At 36.4% G+C, this 20,635-nt stretch overlaps 1 pseudogene; it reads right to left on the reverse strand.

Annotated features, from left to right (window-relative positions):
• Positions 1 to 1,018: 1,018 nt before the first annotated feature.
• Positions 1,019 to 19,659, reverse strand: LOC101842820 (annotated as a pseudogene).
• Between the last annotated feature and the right edge of the window lie 976 nt (positions 19,660 to 20,635).

The following is a 20,635-nucleotide window of genomic DNA, read 5'->3' on the forward strand; positions in this document are numbered from 1 at the left end:
ACACTGGATTCCAGGAGTTCAGTTCAGTGTTTGTCTGTAGGTGTCTGCCTCTGCTTCCACCATTTCTGCCTGAAGGTTCTGTTTCTCAGACTCTTTGATAGTGGGATTGTATGCTGGAACTCCCCTGGTTCATCTCTAAAATCCATATATGAGTGAATACATACCATGCTTATCTTTGTGTGACTGGGTTACCTCACTCAGGATGGTTTTCTCTAGTGCCATCCATTTGCCTGCAAGTTTCAAGATTCCATTGTTTTTTCTTTTCAGCTGAATAGTACTCCATTGTGTAAGTGTACCACATTTTTTCTATCCACTCATAAGTTGAGGTGCATCTAGGTTACTTCCAGGATCTGGTTATTACAAATAAAGCTGCTATGAACATAGTGGAACAGACGTCCTTGTTGTACGATTTTGCTCTATTTTGGATATATGCCTAAGAGTTGAATTGCTGGGTGTTGTGGTAGACTGATTCCCATTTTCCTCAGGAATCTCCCTATTGATTTCCAAAGTAGCTATATGATTCGACACTCACACCAGCAGTAAAGGAGTGTTCCCCTTTTTCCACATCCTCTCCAGCATAAACTGTCATTGAAGTTTTTGATTTTAGCCAATCTGATAGGAGTAAGATCATGTCTCAGAGTTGTTTTAATTTGCATTTCCCAAAGGGCTAGGGTTGTTGAGCACTTTCTTAAGTGTCTTTCAGCCATTTTAGACTCCTCTACTGAGAATTCTCTATTTAGTTCTGTACCCCAATTTTTGATTGGATCCTTTGGTGTTTGAAGACTTGCTTCTTGAGTTCCTTGAAAATTTTGGAGATCAGTCCTCTGTCAGATGTGGGGTTAGTGAATATATTTTCCCAATCTGTGGGTTACCTGTTTTGAACCATCCCTGCATCCCTGGCATGAAGGCCACTTAATTATGTTGCATGATTTCTCTGATGTGTTCTGAGATTCGATTTACCTGTATTTTTCTTTATAGAACAATAAACACCTTTATTACATGAGCTGTGAAGGATGGTTTATGTGCCTTCCCGGGCTTTATTCTTCCTCCGGCAGAACTCCAGCTCCTTGCCTTCTAGCACATAGCCATTTGCTCTGCCACACTGGCCTGGTCTCGAGGCAATGCAAGCAAGAAGCTTGCACTGCTGTAACTGCTACTCCAGAAGGCTGTGATTTTGGCGTTCTTTTTCCTTTCATCATATTTCTTTTGAATTTTCTTTGATTTTTTTGTTTAATATTTCTTCCTCCTCGAGAGTCAGCTTGGCCCCCTTCTTGTGTCCCAGGGGCAGTGCGTAGTGGGAAACCACTGCCGGTACGGTGTGCTGTCGATGAGACGATTCAGTTCTTCACCAGGGTCTTGGTGCGGACCAGCTCTAGTGGATGCATTGTAGACGATGTCAACGATCCTTGTTTTGCGGGTACAGCACTCAAAGCCCCAGGAAAAGTTTCCCACATCCAATTTTAGGACACGGTACTTCTTATTGCCTCCTTGAACTCGGACTGTATGTATACGACAGGGCCAATCTTGGTGCTGGCAGCAGCCGTTCCAGCTCATATTTCCACTTCTTGTGGTATGGGTTTCTCTTACCCCTGGTCTTGCAGCTCTTGTGCCAGTTGTCCTGAGAGATGCCCCTCACTCGGCACTGGCTGGAAAGAGCGATTTACCAGAATTTTATTGAATATTTTTGCATCAATGTTCATGAGCGATATTGGTCTGTAGTTTTCTTTCTTAGTTGTGTTTTGTGTGGCTTGGGTATGATGGTAATTGTAGCCTCATAAAAAGAGTTTGGCAATGACCTTTTTGCTTCTATGGTGTGGGACATTTTGAGGAGTACTGGTATTAGCTCTTCCTTGAATTTCTAGTAGAATTCTGAACTGAAACTACCTGGCCCTGAACTTTTTTTGGTTGGAATATTTTGATGACTACTTCTATTTCATTAGGAGTGATAGATCTATTTAAATTTCTTATCTATTCTTCATATATTTTGGTAAGTGATATTTTCCAGAAAATTGTCCATTTGCTTTAAGTTTTTGAATTTTGTGAAATATAGATTTTCAAAGTATGACCTGATGATTATCTGGATTTCCTCAGTATCTGTTGTTATGTCCCCCTTTTCATTTCTGATTTTCTTAATTAGCACTGTGTGTGTGCGTGTGTGTGTGTGTGTGTGTGTATTTGTGTGTGTGTGTGCAAGTGCGCATGCTTTTTGGTTAGTTTGAATAAAGGTTCGTCTGTCTTATTGACTTTCTTGAAGACCCAACTCTTTGTTACATTGATTATTTGTATCAGACCTTAATTTTATTGTTTCCTGTCATCTGTTCCTCTGGAGTGAGTTTGCTTCTTTTTGTTCTAGAGCTGTAAAGAGTGCTGTCAATTCTCTAGTGTGACTCTTCTCCAGTTTCTTCATGTGGGCACCTAGTGTTATGAACTTTCTCTTAGCACTTCTTTCAAAGTGTCCCATAAATAAAGATAAGCTGTGTCTTCATTTTCTTTGAATTCTAGGAAGTCTTTTTTTTTTGTAATGTTTTTATTTAAGTTAGAAACATGAATGCTTCACATGTCAATCCTAACTCCATTTCCCACCCCTCCTCCCTTGTCCCTTCACCAGCCCCCCAGCCCCCCACCCAATCCCCACATCATTCCCCAGGGAGGGTGAGGCCCTCCTTTGGGGATCTCTAAAGTCTGTCATTTTATCCAGGGCAGGACCTAGGCCCTTCCCCATGTGTCCGGGCTGAGAGAGCATCCCTCTGTTTGGAATGGGCTCCCAAAGATCATCATAAACACTGATCTACTACCCAAGGCCCCAATAATTTCTGTTGCCTCCTCACTGAGACTACATTCATGGAGTCTTAATCAGTCCCCTGTTGGCCTCTCAGGCATCAGTCTGGAATTCAAGAGCTCCCCCCTTATCCAGTCAGCTGTCTTTATGGGTTTCACCATCATGGTCTTGACCCCTTTGCTCATCACTCCTCCATCTCTGTCACTAGGTTCCAGGAGTTCAGTTCAGTGTTTAGCTGTGGATATGTATCTGACTCTGCTTCCATCAGTCACTGGATGAAGGTTCTAGGATGTTATATAAGGTAGTCATCAACCTTACCATAAAGAAAGGGGCATTTAATGTAGTCTCTCCACTATTGCTTAGTTTGCCAGTTGGTGTTATCCTTGGAGATCTCTGGAGATTTCACTAGTGTCAGCTCTCTCCTCAAGCCTACAATGACTCCATCTATTATGATATCTCTCTTCCTGCTTTCCTCTATTCTTACCTCGACTCAACCTTCCTCCTCCTCCATACCTTCTTCTCCCCTCCTCTTGTCCCCCTCTCTTTTCCTGGCTCCCTCTCCACTCCCCTGATGTTCCCAATCTGCTTAGAAGATCTTGCCTCATTCCACTTCTCTGGGGTATCATGCATCTCTCAGGAACCTCCCTGTTTCCCAGACTCCTGGCTGGATTGTAGGCTGACACTACCCTGATCCATATCTAAAATCCATATATGAGTGAGTACATACATGTTTGTCTTTTTGTGTTTGGGTGACCTCACTCAGGATGGTTTCCTCTACAGCCATCCATTTGCCTGCACATTTCAAGATTCCATTGTTTTTTATGCTGAGTAGTACTCCATTGTGTAAATGTACCACATTTCCTCTTTCCACTCTTCAGTTGTGGGGCATCTAGGTTGCTTCTAGGATCTAGCTATTACATATAATGCTGCTATGAGACTTCATCTTAATGCATTTTCCTATGATCAACATGAAATTACCTTCTTCATCTCTTTTGAATAATTTGACTTTGAAATCTAATTTGTTAGATATTTGATAGCTACACCAGCTTGCTTGTTAGGGCCATTTGATTGGAAATTCCTTTCCCATAACTTGACTCTGGGGTAATGTCTGTCTTTGAAGGTGAGGCGTGTTTTTTGTTTGTAGCAGAAGGAGGGATTCTGTCTTTGTATCCACTGTGAATTTTTATAGGTGAGTTAAGGCCATTGATATTGAGGGACACTAGTGACCACTGATTGTTGATTCTTGTTTGTTTTAGATTTGTTTTTGGTAATGGTATTGTCTGTGAGATGTTCCCCTATTTCTGGCTTTTGCTAAAGTGAGAATATCTATTACCTGTATTTTTGTGAGTATAGTTGACTACCTTGGATTGCAGTTTTCCTTCCAGAACTTTCTGTAGGGCTGGATTTGCGGATATGTATTGTTTAAATCTGGTTTTGTCATGGAATATTTTGTGTTCTCCATCTATAGTGACTGAAAATTATACTGAGTGTAGTATTCTGTGCTGGCATCTGTGGCATCTTAGTGTTTGCAGAACATCTATCCAGGACCTTGTGGCATTTAGGGTTTCCATGGAGAAATCAGGTGTAATTCTGGTCGTATTGCCTTTATATATTACTTTGCCTTTTTCCTTTCCTGCTCTTAATATTCTTTCTTTGTTCTGTATGTTTGGTGTTTTGACTATTATGTGGAGAGGGGACTGATTGGGGAAGTCCTATGTATATGTCAATAAAGCACTGTTGGCCAATAGGGAACCAAGATAGGTGAGACTAGGAATCCAGGAGAACTCTAGGTAGGAGAAACACAGAGAGTCAAGATGTAACGCTATGGAGTGGGAAGCCCAGAAACCTCTCTGGTAAGAGAAATACTTAGATTAGCAATTATGGGATAAATACTTAAGTTAGAGCTAGCCAGTAATAAACAAGCAAGGCCAACAGCTTCATAATTAATATAGCCTCCTGTGTGTTTATTTGGGACTGATGCGGCTCTGGAACCAGGCTGGTGGGAAGGCTTCTCTTAAGGAAAAGGCTTCCCTTTGCAGGGGACTTTAGTTTGTTCCAGTCTATGTGGTGCTCACTAAACTTTTTGTGCTTTCATAGGCATGTCCTTCTTCAGGTTGGGAAAGTTTTCTTCTTCAATTTTGTTGAGTGTGTTTTCGGTACCTTTGAGCTGGGCTTCTTTGCCTTCTTCTATACCTATTAGTCTTAGGTTTGGTCTTTTCACAGTGTTAAGGATTTGTTGGCTTTAAGATTTTCTTAAAAAACTATTTCCTCTAGTTTATTTTCTGTTCCTGAGATTATCTCTTCCATCTCTTGTATTCTGTTGGTTATGCTTGCATTTGTACTTCTTAATTGTTTACCCAGCTTTTCATTTCCAGCATTCCCTCAGTTTGTGTTTTCTTTATTGTCTCTATCTCAGTCTTCAGATCATGAAATGTTTGAATTATTTACTCCATCTGTGTGATTGTTTTTTCTATGCTTACTTTAAGAGATTTGTTGATTTCTTGCATTTTTTTGTTTTTTCTTCCATTTCTTTTAAGGGATTTTCTCATATCCTCTTCGAGGGCCTCTATCATTTTAATGAAGTTGTTTTTAAGCTTATTCTCTTCTGTTTCATCTGCACTGGGATGTTCAGGTCTTGGTGGTGTAGAGTTCCTTATCTCTAGTGGTGTCATGAAAGTCTTTATGCTGTTGGATGTGTACTTTTTTGTTTTGTTTTGTTTTTACGAGACAGGGTTTCTCTGTATTGTTTTGGAGGCTGTCGGTCCAGCCTGGCCTCGAATTCACAGAGATCCGCCTGCCTCTGCCTCCCTAATGCTGGGATTAAAGGCGTGCACCACCACTGCCTGGCTGGATGTGTTCTTATACTGTTGTCTTCCCATCTCTTCTTCCAGCGGGTATTGGTGGGGTCTTTCCCTCTTCTAGTGGGTATGGGTTAAAGGATCTATCCAGTTCTCTTTCCCAGATGGTGTAAGTACAAGACAGTAATGATGGCTGATGCTGGTGACTTTGGGCTGCCTCCAGGTCCCTATGCAGGATTTGGTGGCAGGAAGGGTCTAGCAGCCTCTGCAGGTCTGCCATTATGATTTTTAAACGATTTTCTGGTATACTAACACCCAGAAGGAAAATAAGAAACTGATTATAATGAAAGTATGTGATGGGGGAAGTCCTGTGTGTATGTCAATAAAGCACAATAAGGAGTAACAGTAAATGTCTTCTTATAGATTATAGCATATTGTTTAGTATGGGTAGAAAAGTTTAATTCTATCAGGAAAATTAGCACTTATTTCTTATTACAATCAAATAGGAAATTCATGCTGGATAAATAACTAAGTTAATTCATTTTAAACATAGCTATTCACTCAGATTACAGGAGCCACACAATGACCCTATGCACTGTGAGTGAATTATGTTGGAATAAAGTCTTTGTCAGAGAGTAGTATTTAATTGTTGAATGTTCTTTATTTCAAAAGAATTGATTTGCATTTAAATGAGCACTCCTTAAGGTAATGATCCCAGTAGATGTTTTATTATTGATGTAAAAGTATTGAGTACCTGTTTTATTGCATATAGTAATAATGGTGTGGTTGAATTAAGTGTGGAAATGTTAGGCAATTAAATTAATATATAATTTTAATATTATTTCCTCTACAATTTAAGAAATTAATTAAAAGCCCTTAAGGAAATAATGGACCTTGAATTCCATATTAGGCAATAGCAATTGCTTTAATTGTTTCTGCTACAACGTATATTTTGGATTGGATAATTCTATATTTGCCATTTATTGTATCACCTTAATGGATACCAAGTCATCTATCAATAATGGTTAACTAACCGTGAATGAATACATATATATTTCTTAGTTAGCTGGCAATACTTAAGCTTATCTAACATGCATCATAATACATGTGGTAGACATAATGCCTAAATCCAGATGAGATGCTAAAATACTACTTTGAATTAAAAAGGGAGAACAACTTTGAATAAAAATGACTATAAAATACTTATGGTTATTAAAATACCATCAAAATGTAGGTGGAGCATCATGCTCTGAAAATCATGCCAATTTTCAAACAAATCAATGATGAATAAACATCTACTTAAACTTCTGAAATGACCCATGACTGACTATCAAAAATTATATAATATTCTTCCAATCTTTCATTTTTCCTGACTTTATTTTGAAAGAGAGATGAATAACCTCCAAAATAGGGAGAAGGTGAAAGAGAGAGCTATTATTAGTGCCATTGGTTATATAATGACATTCTTTCTGGTAGGCTATAAACACCTGTCTCTCATGGTTCTTTCTGTATTGCAACATAGCAGTGATTGATAGAATGAACTTGAATACAATCTGAGGTAGAATATTGTTCCTTGTCTGCTACATATATAGCTGAGTAACTGCCCATTGACCTAGACTAAAAAGAAGTACAAGAATGCTTATTTAATTTTTTTTCTGCCAATCCTATCACCAGGTGTCTACTTTCTTATTAAAACTTCATACGAAATTTATTCCGCATGTACATCTCAGAGGGGTGTAAAGTAGTTCAGTATATTAGTTCTCCTGTTAATTAGGGTCATGATTTGTAACCCACAGAGTGTTTGTGCAATAGAGGAACCTACAATTTATTGCCTGATGGTTCAGTACCCATTGATCATGTTGGTTGTTTGAATCTCTTTAAGGAAATGACTGTAAATACTAAGGGCAAACAAAAATATAAAAAAGAAAAGAAAAAATCCTTATGACATTTGGAAATCAGATGTTTATCATGAACAATATTTTCTAAGTGTAATAACCAAACTCATTTCTTTGCATGTTAACAAACATAAAATATTTGTAGTTCCCTAATGTAGTAAAATAAGAAAAACTGACAAATAGATAAGGCAATTTGCTAAAACTTAATGGAACAAACATGACGCTGATATCTCTGTGATATAACTTGCTATTTCTATCTTCTGTCACAGAGTAGATACCATCTAAACAAATGTAGTCAATAAATGCAGTCCCAAGCTATACTGGTCCTAGCTTAGGATCGTTGTTATTTCCCAAAAATGAAATGGTTTTTAATCGCATAAATTTTATATATTTCTAGTAGTGGAATTCTACCCCATGAAGTAACTGAGAGGACTGTGCTCCCTTGTAAGTATAGTATTCCATTTTAGTAAAAAATTAGTAAATCCAAAAAATAAGAAATTTTGCGCATGTCACACTTGTCACTTCACCATCACAGAAAACAGGTTATATTAAGGTCAGATTAAAATCAGAAGACCAAGCACCATTGCCCCAACCCAGTAACCGACCCATAAAGAAGGGATACCACTCTGAGGGAACTGAACCACTATTCCTACCACCAGATTTGGAGAAAAAATACAGAGAATTCTTAGGAGAAAGGCACTGTGATTGCATTCTATATTGCACTCTGTTCTGTGTTCATTTGACTCATTTTTAAGAAAGTCAAGATTAAGGAAACAATTTAAAACATTTGAAATTATGTAGGAAGTAGTTGCAAGATGTCTGACAGCTGCAAACTTGACCTTTAAAAATGTATAATTAAAGAAATGAAACATGCAAACAGATGGCTAAGAAAAGCCTTTATGATGTCAGTGCTTGCCTCAAGACTTGACTTCATGATGCACTGCCAACAACCTAAATTTCATTCCATGAGTCTCTGGAATGATTTATTTATCCAAAGAATAATCAGAAAAGAATAGGTAATTTTTATTTAGTGTGGTACTACAGTACACACAAAATTTGGGGCATAAGTTAAATAGAACAACTTACTAGCTGTAGAGACGATCAGGGCATGAAGTAGTCACAGGGACCCCTTGAATCACTGTTGTTCTGGATGAACCTATGTAGTGGCCTCTTGCCTATGTAGTGGGTGAACTTGTAGTGATGGCCACACCCTGTGGGCGTGGCTTTAGGTGTTTAGACATGACCCATTAAAGAAAGAGGAGTGGTTGGCTTCCTTTTGTGGATTGCAGTGAGGACTGCATCTTCCGGACCAGCGAGACTGTGACAGTTATTTACTATTGGTTGTGTAAATGGGTCCCTAATAAATACCTGCTCATCTTTCATCTTGTGGACTCATTTAAACCCTGCCTTCAAACCTATTTCTGCCTAATTTTTCATTCTTTAAAAGGTAACACTGGAAGCTTCAAACATATAGAAATTAGGTTTCCTTGAAGTTGAGAAAACAATGTCTTAAGTAATTAAAAAATATTAGTAATACTTAAAGCAGAACACTCAGTGAAGACATATATGATGTAAAATAATTACTTTTGCAAGAAAATATGCTAAATTATTCAACTTCACAGGGAGGAGATAGCAGATCTCCTTACAAATAGGTGAACAGCTAGCAAAAATTCAGAATAGAGATTTATTCTCAATCACATGTGATCAAATAATAGAATAGCTTTATTCCACAAGGTAGAAAAGATGCAACATGTTTCTTCACATCTGGAGAATTGATAAATATTTTAAAATTATAGGAAAGAACTGCAGATGGGATTGTTGAAAGTACAATAGCTGAAAATTAATTTCCGTATACAATAAGTTTTAAGTAATTAGAATAATATGTTTAAAAATTCTGTGAGGAACTAAACAACACCAGGAACTTTCAAAGGAAAGAACAGTAAACTTTAAGACATATAAATAAATACATATCATATATATAGTAAATAGACAAAAAATAAAGAATAACAGAGCTCATTGGAAATGTGAGACATTAAATACATGAAGTTATTCTAACAATTGTCAGAATAAAAGAGTATACAGAATTATTTACATGGAAATAATGTTCCCTTATTTATAATTTTTTATATAAATGGTCAGGTTCATTCACTGCATTTGGGATTTTCTGGTATTTCATATTTTTTTCCAAATATAGGAAAATTTACTCTTAATTTATGGCAGTTAGTGAACTGCAATCACATGGTTTCCTAAAAATTAGAGAGAAATTAAAAGATGGAGGAAAAGGGGATGATGGGCAGGAGTGGGGGAGGGAGGAAGGGAAAACTGTCTGACAGAGAGGAAGAGAAAGAAAGATCTAGGGAGAAGAGATCTGGGAAATACGATAGAAAATTAGATGTAAATCAGTACTGTAAATATCCACAAAGATTTATCATTTTAAAGTAGTAAAAACACAAAGAAGTACTTCAGATCAAAATAAAAAAGGACTGAAGGTTGCAGAGATGGATAAATCCTATAAACTATAGGATCAGTCCTATAACCCGAGTTCTGCTCATAGAGCATGCATGGTTGTGGGAGATTCCCACAAACTGTTCCCTGATCTCCACCAGCATGCCTTGATAAACACACACACACACACACACACACACACACACACGATAAGTTCAATTGCTGAAATCTAAAAAAGAGAAAACAATGAAAGAACTATAAATATTATTACATATAATTGACTATAAAATTAAAAATAGAAATTTTATAATAAACATAGGAGGTTAGAAGACAGTAACGAATATTCAAAAGTTTTGAAAAGAAAACGGTTGCCAACTGACTTAGCATCCACAATTACTCAAAAAAAAAGCTTCAGTATGAAAGCTTGTAACACCAGGTAATCAATTCTCTCTCATGGGAAAAAGTGAAGGTGAAAATATTTATAGTAAAGGTCACACACTTACATACATACATCCTTCCTCAGTAAATTATTTAAAAATAAATTATTTTAAACAATAAACATAAATATGTTTGTTTATATACTGAAAAATGTGTTATATTTTATAAGAACAGAAAGAATATACTCAAGGTAATGGAATAGCATGTAATAGCAACTTTACTGTATAAAAATAATTGACTATATGCTCTTATTTACAGTTATAAATAAATGTATAGAATCGTTTTATTTTCTTAACATTGCTACATGTGAGAAATATATACATGCAAGTAATTATTTAAATGTACTGTTTTTGTATGAATATAAACATATGTGGAAAAAATGAATCACATAGGACTATTTTATAGAAAGAATAGTTCCTTCCTGGGATTGTAAAATATAGTTATAAGAATTGTTTTCTCCTCATATATAATTATAGAAATGCATTGTTTTTGTATAAATATTAATACAATATATGTGAAAAACATGAACTAAATAACACTTTGGTATATGAATAGTAATTCTCCCTGGGACTATAAAGTGAATTTCAAATTGATTATAATAAAACATTTGTTGTATGCAATACAATAACTGTTAAGTAAATGAAGTATTAAAGCTGGAAAATGGTGCAGTTGACTAAGGACCTGCCTTTCAAGTGTGAGACCCTCGGTTTTGACCACCAGTGTATAAGTAAATGCCTAAGGAAGTCCCTTGAGTATAATTCTATCGATAAATTTGGTAGATGATGACAGAAGACCTTCTGTGTATATGTTTATCCTGTTGGTTGGTAAGTAAAGCACTGTTGGTCAATAGGGAAACAAGATAGGAGGGACTAGGAGAGATGGTGGATTCTGGGAAAGGGAGGCATCACGTTGGATGCAAGAAAAGAGGCCCAGACCCTTTCTCTGGTAAGAGAAGACCAGTTGCAAACACTCAGATTAGCAGTTATGGATTAATAATTAAGTCAGAGCTAGCCAACAAGAAATCATAACAAATGGCCAACGGCTTCATAATTAATGTAGTATCTTGTCTGTTATTTGGGACCAGAGACAAAGGTGGGACCCAGGTAGTGTCAGGGAAGATTACAAGTTACAGGCCGATAAGAAAGCATGTATGTGGCTTGCTGGCCAGTCAATCCAGCTAATCAGTGAATTTCATTTTAGGAAAAACAAATAAGGAAGGGAAGTGACTGAAGAAGATTCCTGTCTTTGACTACAGGTCTCTGCACACAAGCACACATAAATATACATGCCTATCCACATATAAATGTTCATTTACATGCCAAAACAAGCACAGCATTCATTTAAAAGATTAATTGTTACAACAGGAAACAGGAGCATCTTAAAAACAACTTTCTATGAAGCTATCAACATAAAATTTATAAAATAAGGAAATGTACACATGTTAAATCACCCTAACCAAAAAATTTGAAATCCAAACTGCTCCTGTGGAAAACTACACAATCTGCTTATAAGGGAGAACATATTCAAAATGCAGGAATAATTAAAATAATGTATAACAATAATTACAGTACTCAAACACAGTGCATTTATGAACATCCATAAATATTTTACTTGGATATTAATTCCTATTACCAAAATAATTCACTCTCTATATATAAATATTCCAAAACACAAAAATGTCTGAAATCAGAAAGGTCATGAGTGTTGTACATAAGGATACTAAGTCTGCAATTAGAGAAATTTTGGTTGCATTAAAAACTTACAGGAGTTGGCTTGAGTGATGTCGGAGAGACAACAAATGAATATGGAGTACCTTTGTGTATAATAAATATGCTCTGAAATTGACATGGTAATGCTTGCAAATCTGAACATATAATAAACTACTGTACATAACCTCCATGGTGTGACCTGTAAATTGTCACAGTTTACATTCCATATTTACAAATTCTCTTTTGTAACATTCCAAATTCTGTTTTGAAATTGCTTAATGCAATGTATGACACAAAAATGAAAATTAAAGCTATATCAAAAGAAAATTTTATGTAAAAACAAAACATGGTCCTATCTTGAATATACGTTTTTACATGTTATCATTGTCCAGTACATCATGATTTTGATTGACCTGTTATTTAAAATTCATCCTTTGTTAAATAAAAAAAACACATCAACTTTTGTTTAAATGCAAAGCTAGCTGTCAAATACAGGAAAATAACTCATGTGTATAAATATTAAATTCTTTCTGCTGTATGTTGCAGACCAATTTTGTTTTAGGTTAGAGAAAAATAGAAAATATCTATCACTATGGTGTCCAGTTATCACACTAAACTTCCTCTATAAATGAAGCAATCTGGAGAAGAGGCCTGTTAACTGTTAACAAAGAAAGCTCTCACAGTCAAGCTGCAGTCATCTGGATACACTACTTTTTATGTCTCCTCTGTGGCAAACACAGTTGACTACTATTGAAAGGTCAAGGAGAAATAGGTATTTACACACAAGGGTATTGAAGAACAATGGAGTCAAAAGAATTGACCACAGTGCAGAAAACAGAGAAGTCAGAAGTCATTAAGTGACTTGATGTACTCCTCTCATGGGACTCCTTTACTGAGGAAAACAAATAAATTACTGTTATGTAAAAGGCTATTTATTCCAAGTGATATAAATCTCTTAAGGTAATCCATTCACCCTTATATCAAATTGAAATGCCAATTATCTCTCAAAGAGATTTAAATGTGGTTTTTGATGTTTCTATTATCTGCCAACACATTTAAACATAAATGAATTTAAGTGATTATCTTTTTTGATGCTGTATGTTATAAGAGCTCCTTTTGTCTACTGAAATATTCATGTAAATTAATTCAATAGATTATAGGTTACAACTGGGACCCTATATAAGGTTATCATCTATTACAGTAGTTGTATAGCCTATGTATTTTTTGAAGTGTTTCTGTTGTAGCCTGAATCCTGAGTCACTATTACCAAATTTAGTTAATGTCAGAGAATATATATATATAAGTTACAAAAGGGAAAACATTATTTATACCAGCTATTTCACAAACACAGATATGCTATCTTTATCTGTTGTTGTGAGAACGTATATATTCATATGACCCTGAGCATGTTATAACTATTTTTCATTCGATAATATGAATTCCACTAATTTATGCATTTTTAAATTTATGTTCATTACTATTTCAATTGCTATCAAGCATATGCTTATTTATGCTATTTTCCATTTCATCCAAACCCTTATATTGGCTATGTGGATCATATTAAGTAATTTTAAATGTTTCAATTGACAAGCCCCTATTGCATCACAGCTTAAATATTCTACAAAACAGGATAAGTAATTCATCATAAAACAAATACAAATAAACTCAAAACACAGGAAGATGTTTTCTGCAGCCAATGTCAACCAAAGTATTACACTTCTATATTAAATCTTTGTGGATATTCAATTGGACAGATAGATCGCAGTAAAGATCATGAGTCAACTTGAGCAAAACTGAGAAATTATTTTAAAAAGTAAGTAAAAATTGTTTCATGAAAATGTATGGATGTAAATTATTTAATATTAAGCAACATCATATAATCTGAGATAGAAACATATATGTTCTTTTTCAGATGTGGAATCTAGGATTTCTATAACTGCCTCCCTGGTTCCAGAGCCACATTAGTCCCAAATGAATACACTGGAGGCTATATTAATTATGAAGCTGTTTTCCATTTTCTTGGTTTCTTACTGGCTATCTCTGACTTAAGTATTTACCCCACAATTGTAAATCTAAGTGTGTCCTTACCGGAGAAAGGGTCCGTACATCGTACTTCTATGGAAACTACATGATGACTCCCTGTGTTTCTCTTTCCCAGAATCCTCCTTGATTCCTTGTCCCACCTATCTTGCTTCCCTATTGGCCAATAGTGCTTTATTGACATATACAGAGGACTTCCCCATCATATATCTCTCTATATGCATTGTATATAATATATCTCAATATATTACATATATTATACAATATATACTAATGCCCAGATTGGAACAGTGCAACATGAATGAAAGAAAAGCTAAATATAAGAGATTGGGAGAAGACAGTTTGTAGAAAATGATCATGAGTTATGAAAGAGGATAAAGAACTAATTTGGGGGGCATTCTATTTCCATCATGTCATTGATATTTTGGTTTTAGTGGTGAAAAGTATATAAAATATATCCAGTACTCAGTGTAACATGTTATGTGAAGCTCTATTTTAAATGCCTATTTTTATTGTTCATTGAGCTGCACAAATTTTGTGAAGGGTTAATTTTGGTACTTATTTTTTTATTTAATTTTTTTTAGCTAGTAAAGTTTATAGCATTTTTAAAGGAAAACTGGGAATTGAAACAATTCTGTAAGTTTTAGTTAACATTCTGATACTTTATTCTTATTCTCATCATGTCATTACATTTTTTTCATTTCAAATGTATTGTCAAATGAAGGTGATCCATATATTTTATAAAATTGTATCATTTATCAATAGAACAAATTGGCATTGAAGGGCAGACCATAGTTATATCTAGTGAGTTATCCTGAGATACACTTATAGCATGGTGATTAAATTACTGTACCTTAAATTCAGTCAGACTGGATGCTTCCTTTAAGTCTTGTGGGTTATCCCACAACTTACCCACTCAGTAGCTTGCTTTATTGTTGTTCTTGCAAATATATTATATCCGTACTTGATCCATTCAGGTTCTTTTGGGGAACTTCCTTATCAAATGATAAATCAGCATTGATCACTATCAATGGCTGTCTTGCAATATGATGGAGGAACAATATAACTCCCCAAATATTTGGGAATAACCAAAGATATTTTTATAGATTAATTAGAAAAAGTTAAGTGATGAGAGTTACAGACACTGGCACCTCTTTTGTTCTCCAGGAAGCTATTGAATACACTTATGTCTTAAAAGCTGTCACCTGCCGGGCGTTGGTGGCGCACGCCTTTAATCCCAGCACTCGGGAGGCAGAGGCAGGCAGATCTCTGTGAGTTTGAGGCCAGCCTGGTCTACAGAGTTCCAGGACAGCCTCCAAAACAATACAGAGAAAGCCTGTCTGGAAAAACCAAAAAAAAAAAAAAAAAAAGCTGTCACCCAAGGATTGAATTTATATGATCAACTGTGGGAGTGATTCCTCCTTTGGGAAGCTCAAATCTAAGTATTAGGCGAGTTTTAAACCCTTTTGTGATGAAAGAATAGTGAGAGCATTAGAAATAGTCTTCTCTAGTGAAGAGCACACTAAATGATCATCCAGTATCAAATGGTTCACCCTGAACACAAACATATGAGTAACATACAAATGAAGAGTTTACACAAGGGTATATGTGTGTATACATACATGCATCTAACAACAATTAATAAATGAGACCATGAATTATAAAGAGAACAGGCAAAAGTATATAGAAAGGTTTGGAGGGATGAAGAGGGAAAAACAAATGATATCATTATATTATCTCAAATACAAAAAGTCCTATTAAGATCAGTGTCTATGATGTTCTTACTAAGGAAACAACAGGAATTATCCCACTTCTGACACCAGATGATGTGAAAGGTCAATGCAATATGGAATATAATATATTTGTTTACCAGAATAAGAACTTACAAACAAAAGGCTGGGGGGTCAGAAGTGTGTCAGTCTTTCAGAGGAAGAGAGGAGGAGAAGAGGGATTCGCTTCTCTTTCACTTCCTTTTATCTCCACCTGTCCTAAATTTCCTTATCCCTACCCTTAGGGCAGATAGCTTTGTGGGGCTCACTCATAGAGTTGACTTTGTAAATGGAAGAAGGTTCTACAAATCAAGAAGGTGCATAGCTTTTACAAATATAAAGGGCAAGAAAACTGATTACCCTCAATTTCACTGGCTACACATATGTATCCATTCTAGTGGGACCCATGGCAGAACATTATATAACTCTAAAGGATTGATTTAAATGCACTATATTTGTGGAAGTTTATTATAGTAACCATAAGACAAAAACACACTGGTAAAAACCCTAATTAATGGGAATTTCTAGAAATCGAGTGTTGCATTTTACTGCTCTGAAATAGAATTCCCTGAGTTGGGCACTTCTCCAGATTAGAGAGTGGTTGTGATGACCAAAAGTGAATTTCAACATTGATCAAATAAATTTAAACAACCTTGATTTTCTTAGTCTCAAAAGCTTTATGTATCATTTTTACATTTATATCAAATTTAGTCTAAGCCGGTTTAAAATCATTGCGAAAAGAAAACCAATATGAAAATGCTTTGCTATGCCTAAATGCTTGGTAAGTGCCCCTTCTTCACATTTTTTTCATTTAAAATATAGTTACATCATTTCTCTTCTCTTTCCTACTTTCTCCAGTCCCCAGACTGGCTCCCTCCTTCTCTCCTAAATTGACAGCTCTTCTTGAACTATTTTCATCACATAGGCAAATAAATCAATGTATAAATGTAACCTGCTGAGTCTTGTCAATCCCCTGGTTTCCAGGAATGACCACTTAGTATAGGACGACCAATCTGGTTTCATCTTTGGGGAAAACTAATTCTTCCTCCCTCAGTAATTGCTGATTGTTAATTGTTACCTCTTCATCCATGGCAGAAGCCTGTGAGATTTCCCCCATTACACTGGGATGTCAACTATAAATCATAAACAAAAAGGGCTGGAAATAGCAAGAATTATTGGTGCTCTGATAAAATACAAGGAGAGTGAGAGTTTCTTAAGAATGTATCCTGATTCTAAATTTTAAACAAAAATTGGGAGCAGATATGTGAGACAATAGAAACTATCCTTGTTTCTTCTTTTATTAGCCACTGTGCACTAGGAAAATGATTTATACTGTCTGGAAAGTTGCTATATAGGTGAACATATGGATGAATGAAAGAATAGACAGCAATTGATAAATAGCAGGTAGCTGATAGATGAAAAATAAAAGGTAGTTAGATGAATTTTGTAAAAGTTTGAGGATTCCAACCTTAAATGAAAGAGGTTGACCATCTTGAGACTAAGAAAACAGTTCTTAAACCCAAAGGTATTCTGCATGAAAATCATCCAATCCAATGGTGCAGATGAAGTCTGATAGGTTGCTGGATAATTTTCCCTTTGCCTGACAAAGATCAACATTTTGTTTCTAAAACTGTAACTAAGTAATTGATAACATAATAAAAGTTAATATTCTTGATTCAATATTCACTAACTTCCATATAAAATCATACATGCACACACACAGAAACATCCAGAACAATGTGTGATTGATTATCTGGGTATAGTTGTATAGTTGTGTTGGTGCATCAATTTAAGCAGAACCATACTCTCTGCACAATGTTGCAAAAACAAAAAGTGCATTTGTAGCTTATCAAATAATATTGCCAGCCTACTATGTAATTATTCAGTATTGACTATGAACATATAGTTACAAGTACTCTAAGAACACTAACAACTAATCGTTTTGACGATAATTTAAAAAAAAGATGGATATTCCTCACACAGCACTGCATAGCTTGAGATCTTTCCTTGCTTCGAATCACAAACTTGATGCATTACTGTGAAGGAAAATAGTCATTCTGACCTTACTCTTCAGATTATTTTCCATAGAGCTTATTTTCTTGTGGAGTGCATTATCTTTCTTAAAGCAAAAGGAAAGTGTTCCAATTAATTACATTTCTTTTCATTCTAGTTCACCGTCCTTTTTTTCCTTCTTTTCATAACCACATGCTAATTTTCCACTTCAGTGAGTGTAAGACAAAACTAATCTGTTCCTTATAAAAACGTACAAAATTAACTAAGTATTACTTTTCCTATTAAAAGATACACTCTCTTAAATATTGCAAATTTTCATTTATTGTAAAGTAAAATTCAAGTGTCATGCAGCAACAAAGGCTTTTACTTACATCATTCTCATTTATTTGGGCTACTATATAATATCCTAACTTGTGATTTTTAGTAGTTCAAAGTAAGTAAATCCTGTACTACCACATGATAAATTCACAGCATTCACCCATCTCCAGATTACTGCCTCTAACACTAACCATAGAGGCCTTTTTCTTGGTTTGGTCACGATGCAACAAATAGAAAATTGTTCCATTAGCCACCTTTCAGATTCCAGTTTAAGACCATTCAGATGAAGAAGTCATATTTGTCCTTTCCTAAGTTAAATATTGTAGCATAATCAGTTTCGTATTGGAAAACAAGATAGTTTCTGGTAAATGGACTGCTCTGCTTGAAAGTAAATATATTTATCTTGAGCACAGCAGGATTTAGAGCCAATTTTATATTACTGATTTCAGTTTTTGCTCTACGATCTTGACCATAATACAACCTACAAGGGCTGAAGCTACTCTGCATATTTTGCAAAGTTGGTAGTAGTTACACCTAATCAGATACTGCAATAGATCTCAGCCAAAATGAAAATTTAGAAATGTGCAATGTAACATCTTTATTGATTATTTATGAATTTCACATCATACACCCTAATTTCTGTCATCTCCAAATTCCACCCTATCTTCCCTTGCAACAACACCCCCCCCCCCGGAAAATAGAAAAATTTTAAAAAGCAAACCACAACAAAACAAACAGATGAAAAACAAGAACAAGAAAAACAAAAACCCTCTTCTCTTATCCATCTTTCATGCTCTCTCCATACCTCTCCATCTGTCCTGATGGCATCGGGAGCTGTGTGTCACACAGGTCACCCTTTTGTCCAGTCAGCTTTATTAGCACATGCTCATTGCAAAGAGTCACTGTTCTGGTTCAAGGCCTCGGGTTTCTGGTACCCTGTCATCACTGGATCCTCACTGACACTCCTCTTAGATAGCCTGAGGCAGAACGGAGTCATGGAGATCCTGAAGGATTCATTCCACAGGACCAGTCCCTTCACTACTTACAGCACATCCTAGACAGGATAATTATTAGGGTGGACCAACCCAAGGCAGAGCTGTGGGCCTGGGTGGAAGCTTTGGGCCTTGGTCAGTACAGGACATTAGGGCCAATGAACTCAGTCTAGTGGGCAAAACCCTCTCCCCTACCCCACGTTCTCAGAGTCTGTTTTCCCTCACCTGTGATGAGGGGTGCGTCTGCGTTCCCCAAGTGTGGGGTCAGCTGTCCTGTGAACGTCATAGACAGTTTTCTTTCTGGCTGCAGTGTCCAAAAAGAGGCAAGGCCAACTTTCTACGGCCCAGAGAAGGGCAGGAGCAGTTCAGCATGATCCTCTATTTTGATCACCCAAAGGTTCCTATGGTCTCCTGAGCTGACACAGTCATAGTTATCACCACTGGCCCGCTGCAGCTGGACCATGGACGCAGACATTGCCTTTGACAGTAGCTCATGCATGGAAAACAACCTGGATCCAGCAGAAATCATGGGCCACTGAAATCAGGAAGACTCTGGTGGTGGCACAGCCCCCCAGTAACCAACAAGGGTGCAGGTTGTGGCCCTACCTCTGGTTTCTGTGTTACTTATGGTAGCAACACAGACCCCAGTTGCCATAAGACCACAAACACAGACATGGTTCTCAGTAGCAGCCAGGATTGGATGTCACCATTGTCCCAGGTTGGGCAGTGCACGCTACTCAGATTGGCATGGCCCCAGCATCACTGTGGCCCTCAGGCACTGACATAGAGCTGTCCATGAGTCTTTCTTAGTCTGTCAATGTATTTGGCTTATATTATTTATTTTATCCAACTATATTAATTTGCTATGGCCAGCTTTATGATGTACTATCGTTTGGGTGGGAAAGCTAACAGAAATATAATATTTCAAAACTCTGGAGACTAGAAGCCTTGGATCAATGTTTTAGCTATGTGATTTCTTCTAAGGATATTCTCCTTGGCTTATACAATATATGTATTCCCTCCTCCACCCTGACTCCCACCTAAAGTCTTCATTCTGCATGGTCTATTCTCCAATGGATGGTGACATGATCACATATGTAGATCACAGTCTGTCACTGAAATAAGTAAGGAACTAATGCAGAGACAAAAAAGGCATGATGCTTCCTTTATTGCTGCCCATGACAAGTTCAGCTTTCTTTCTTATACCACCCAGGATCCTTTGCTTGGGCTGGCCTCATTCACAGTAAAGAAGGAGCGTCCCAATCAAGACAAAGCCTACATACTTGTGTATTGGCCACTGGGATAGAGGGAATTCTTTAACTGAATTTCCCTCTTCCAAGATGTTAAGCTGGGAGTAAACAACCATCATATCCACTATTATCACATGGCCTCACAGAGAAGAGAGATATAGGGAGAGTGAGGGAGTGAGGGAGAGAGAG

This window comes from Mesocricetus auratus, unplaced genomic scaffold (genome assembly GCF_017639785.1).
Source record: "Mesocricetus auratus isolate SY011 unplaced genomic scaffold, BCM_Maur_2.0 Super-Scaffold_100008, whole genome shotgun sequence".
In the NCBI taxonomy this organism is placed as follows: domain Eukaryota; kingdom Metazoa; phylum Chordata; class Mammalia; order Rodentia; family Cricetidae; genus Mesocricetus; species Mesocricetus auratus.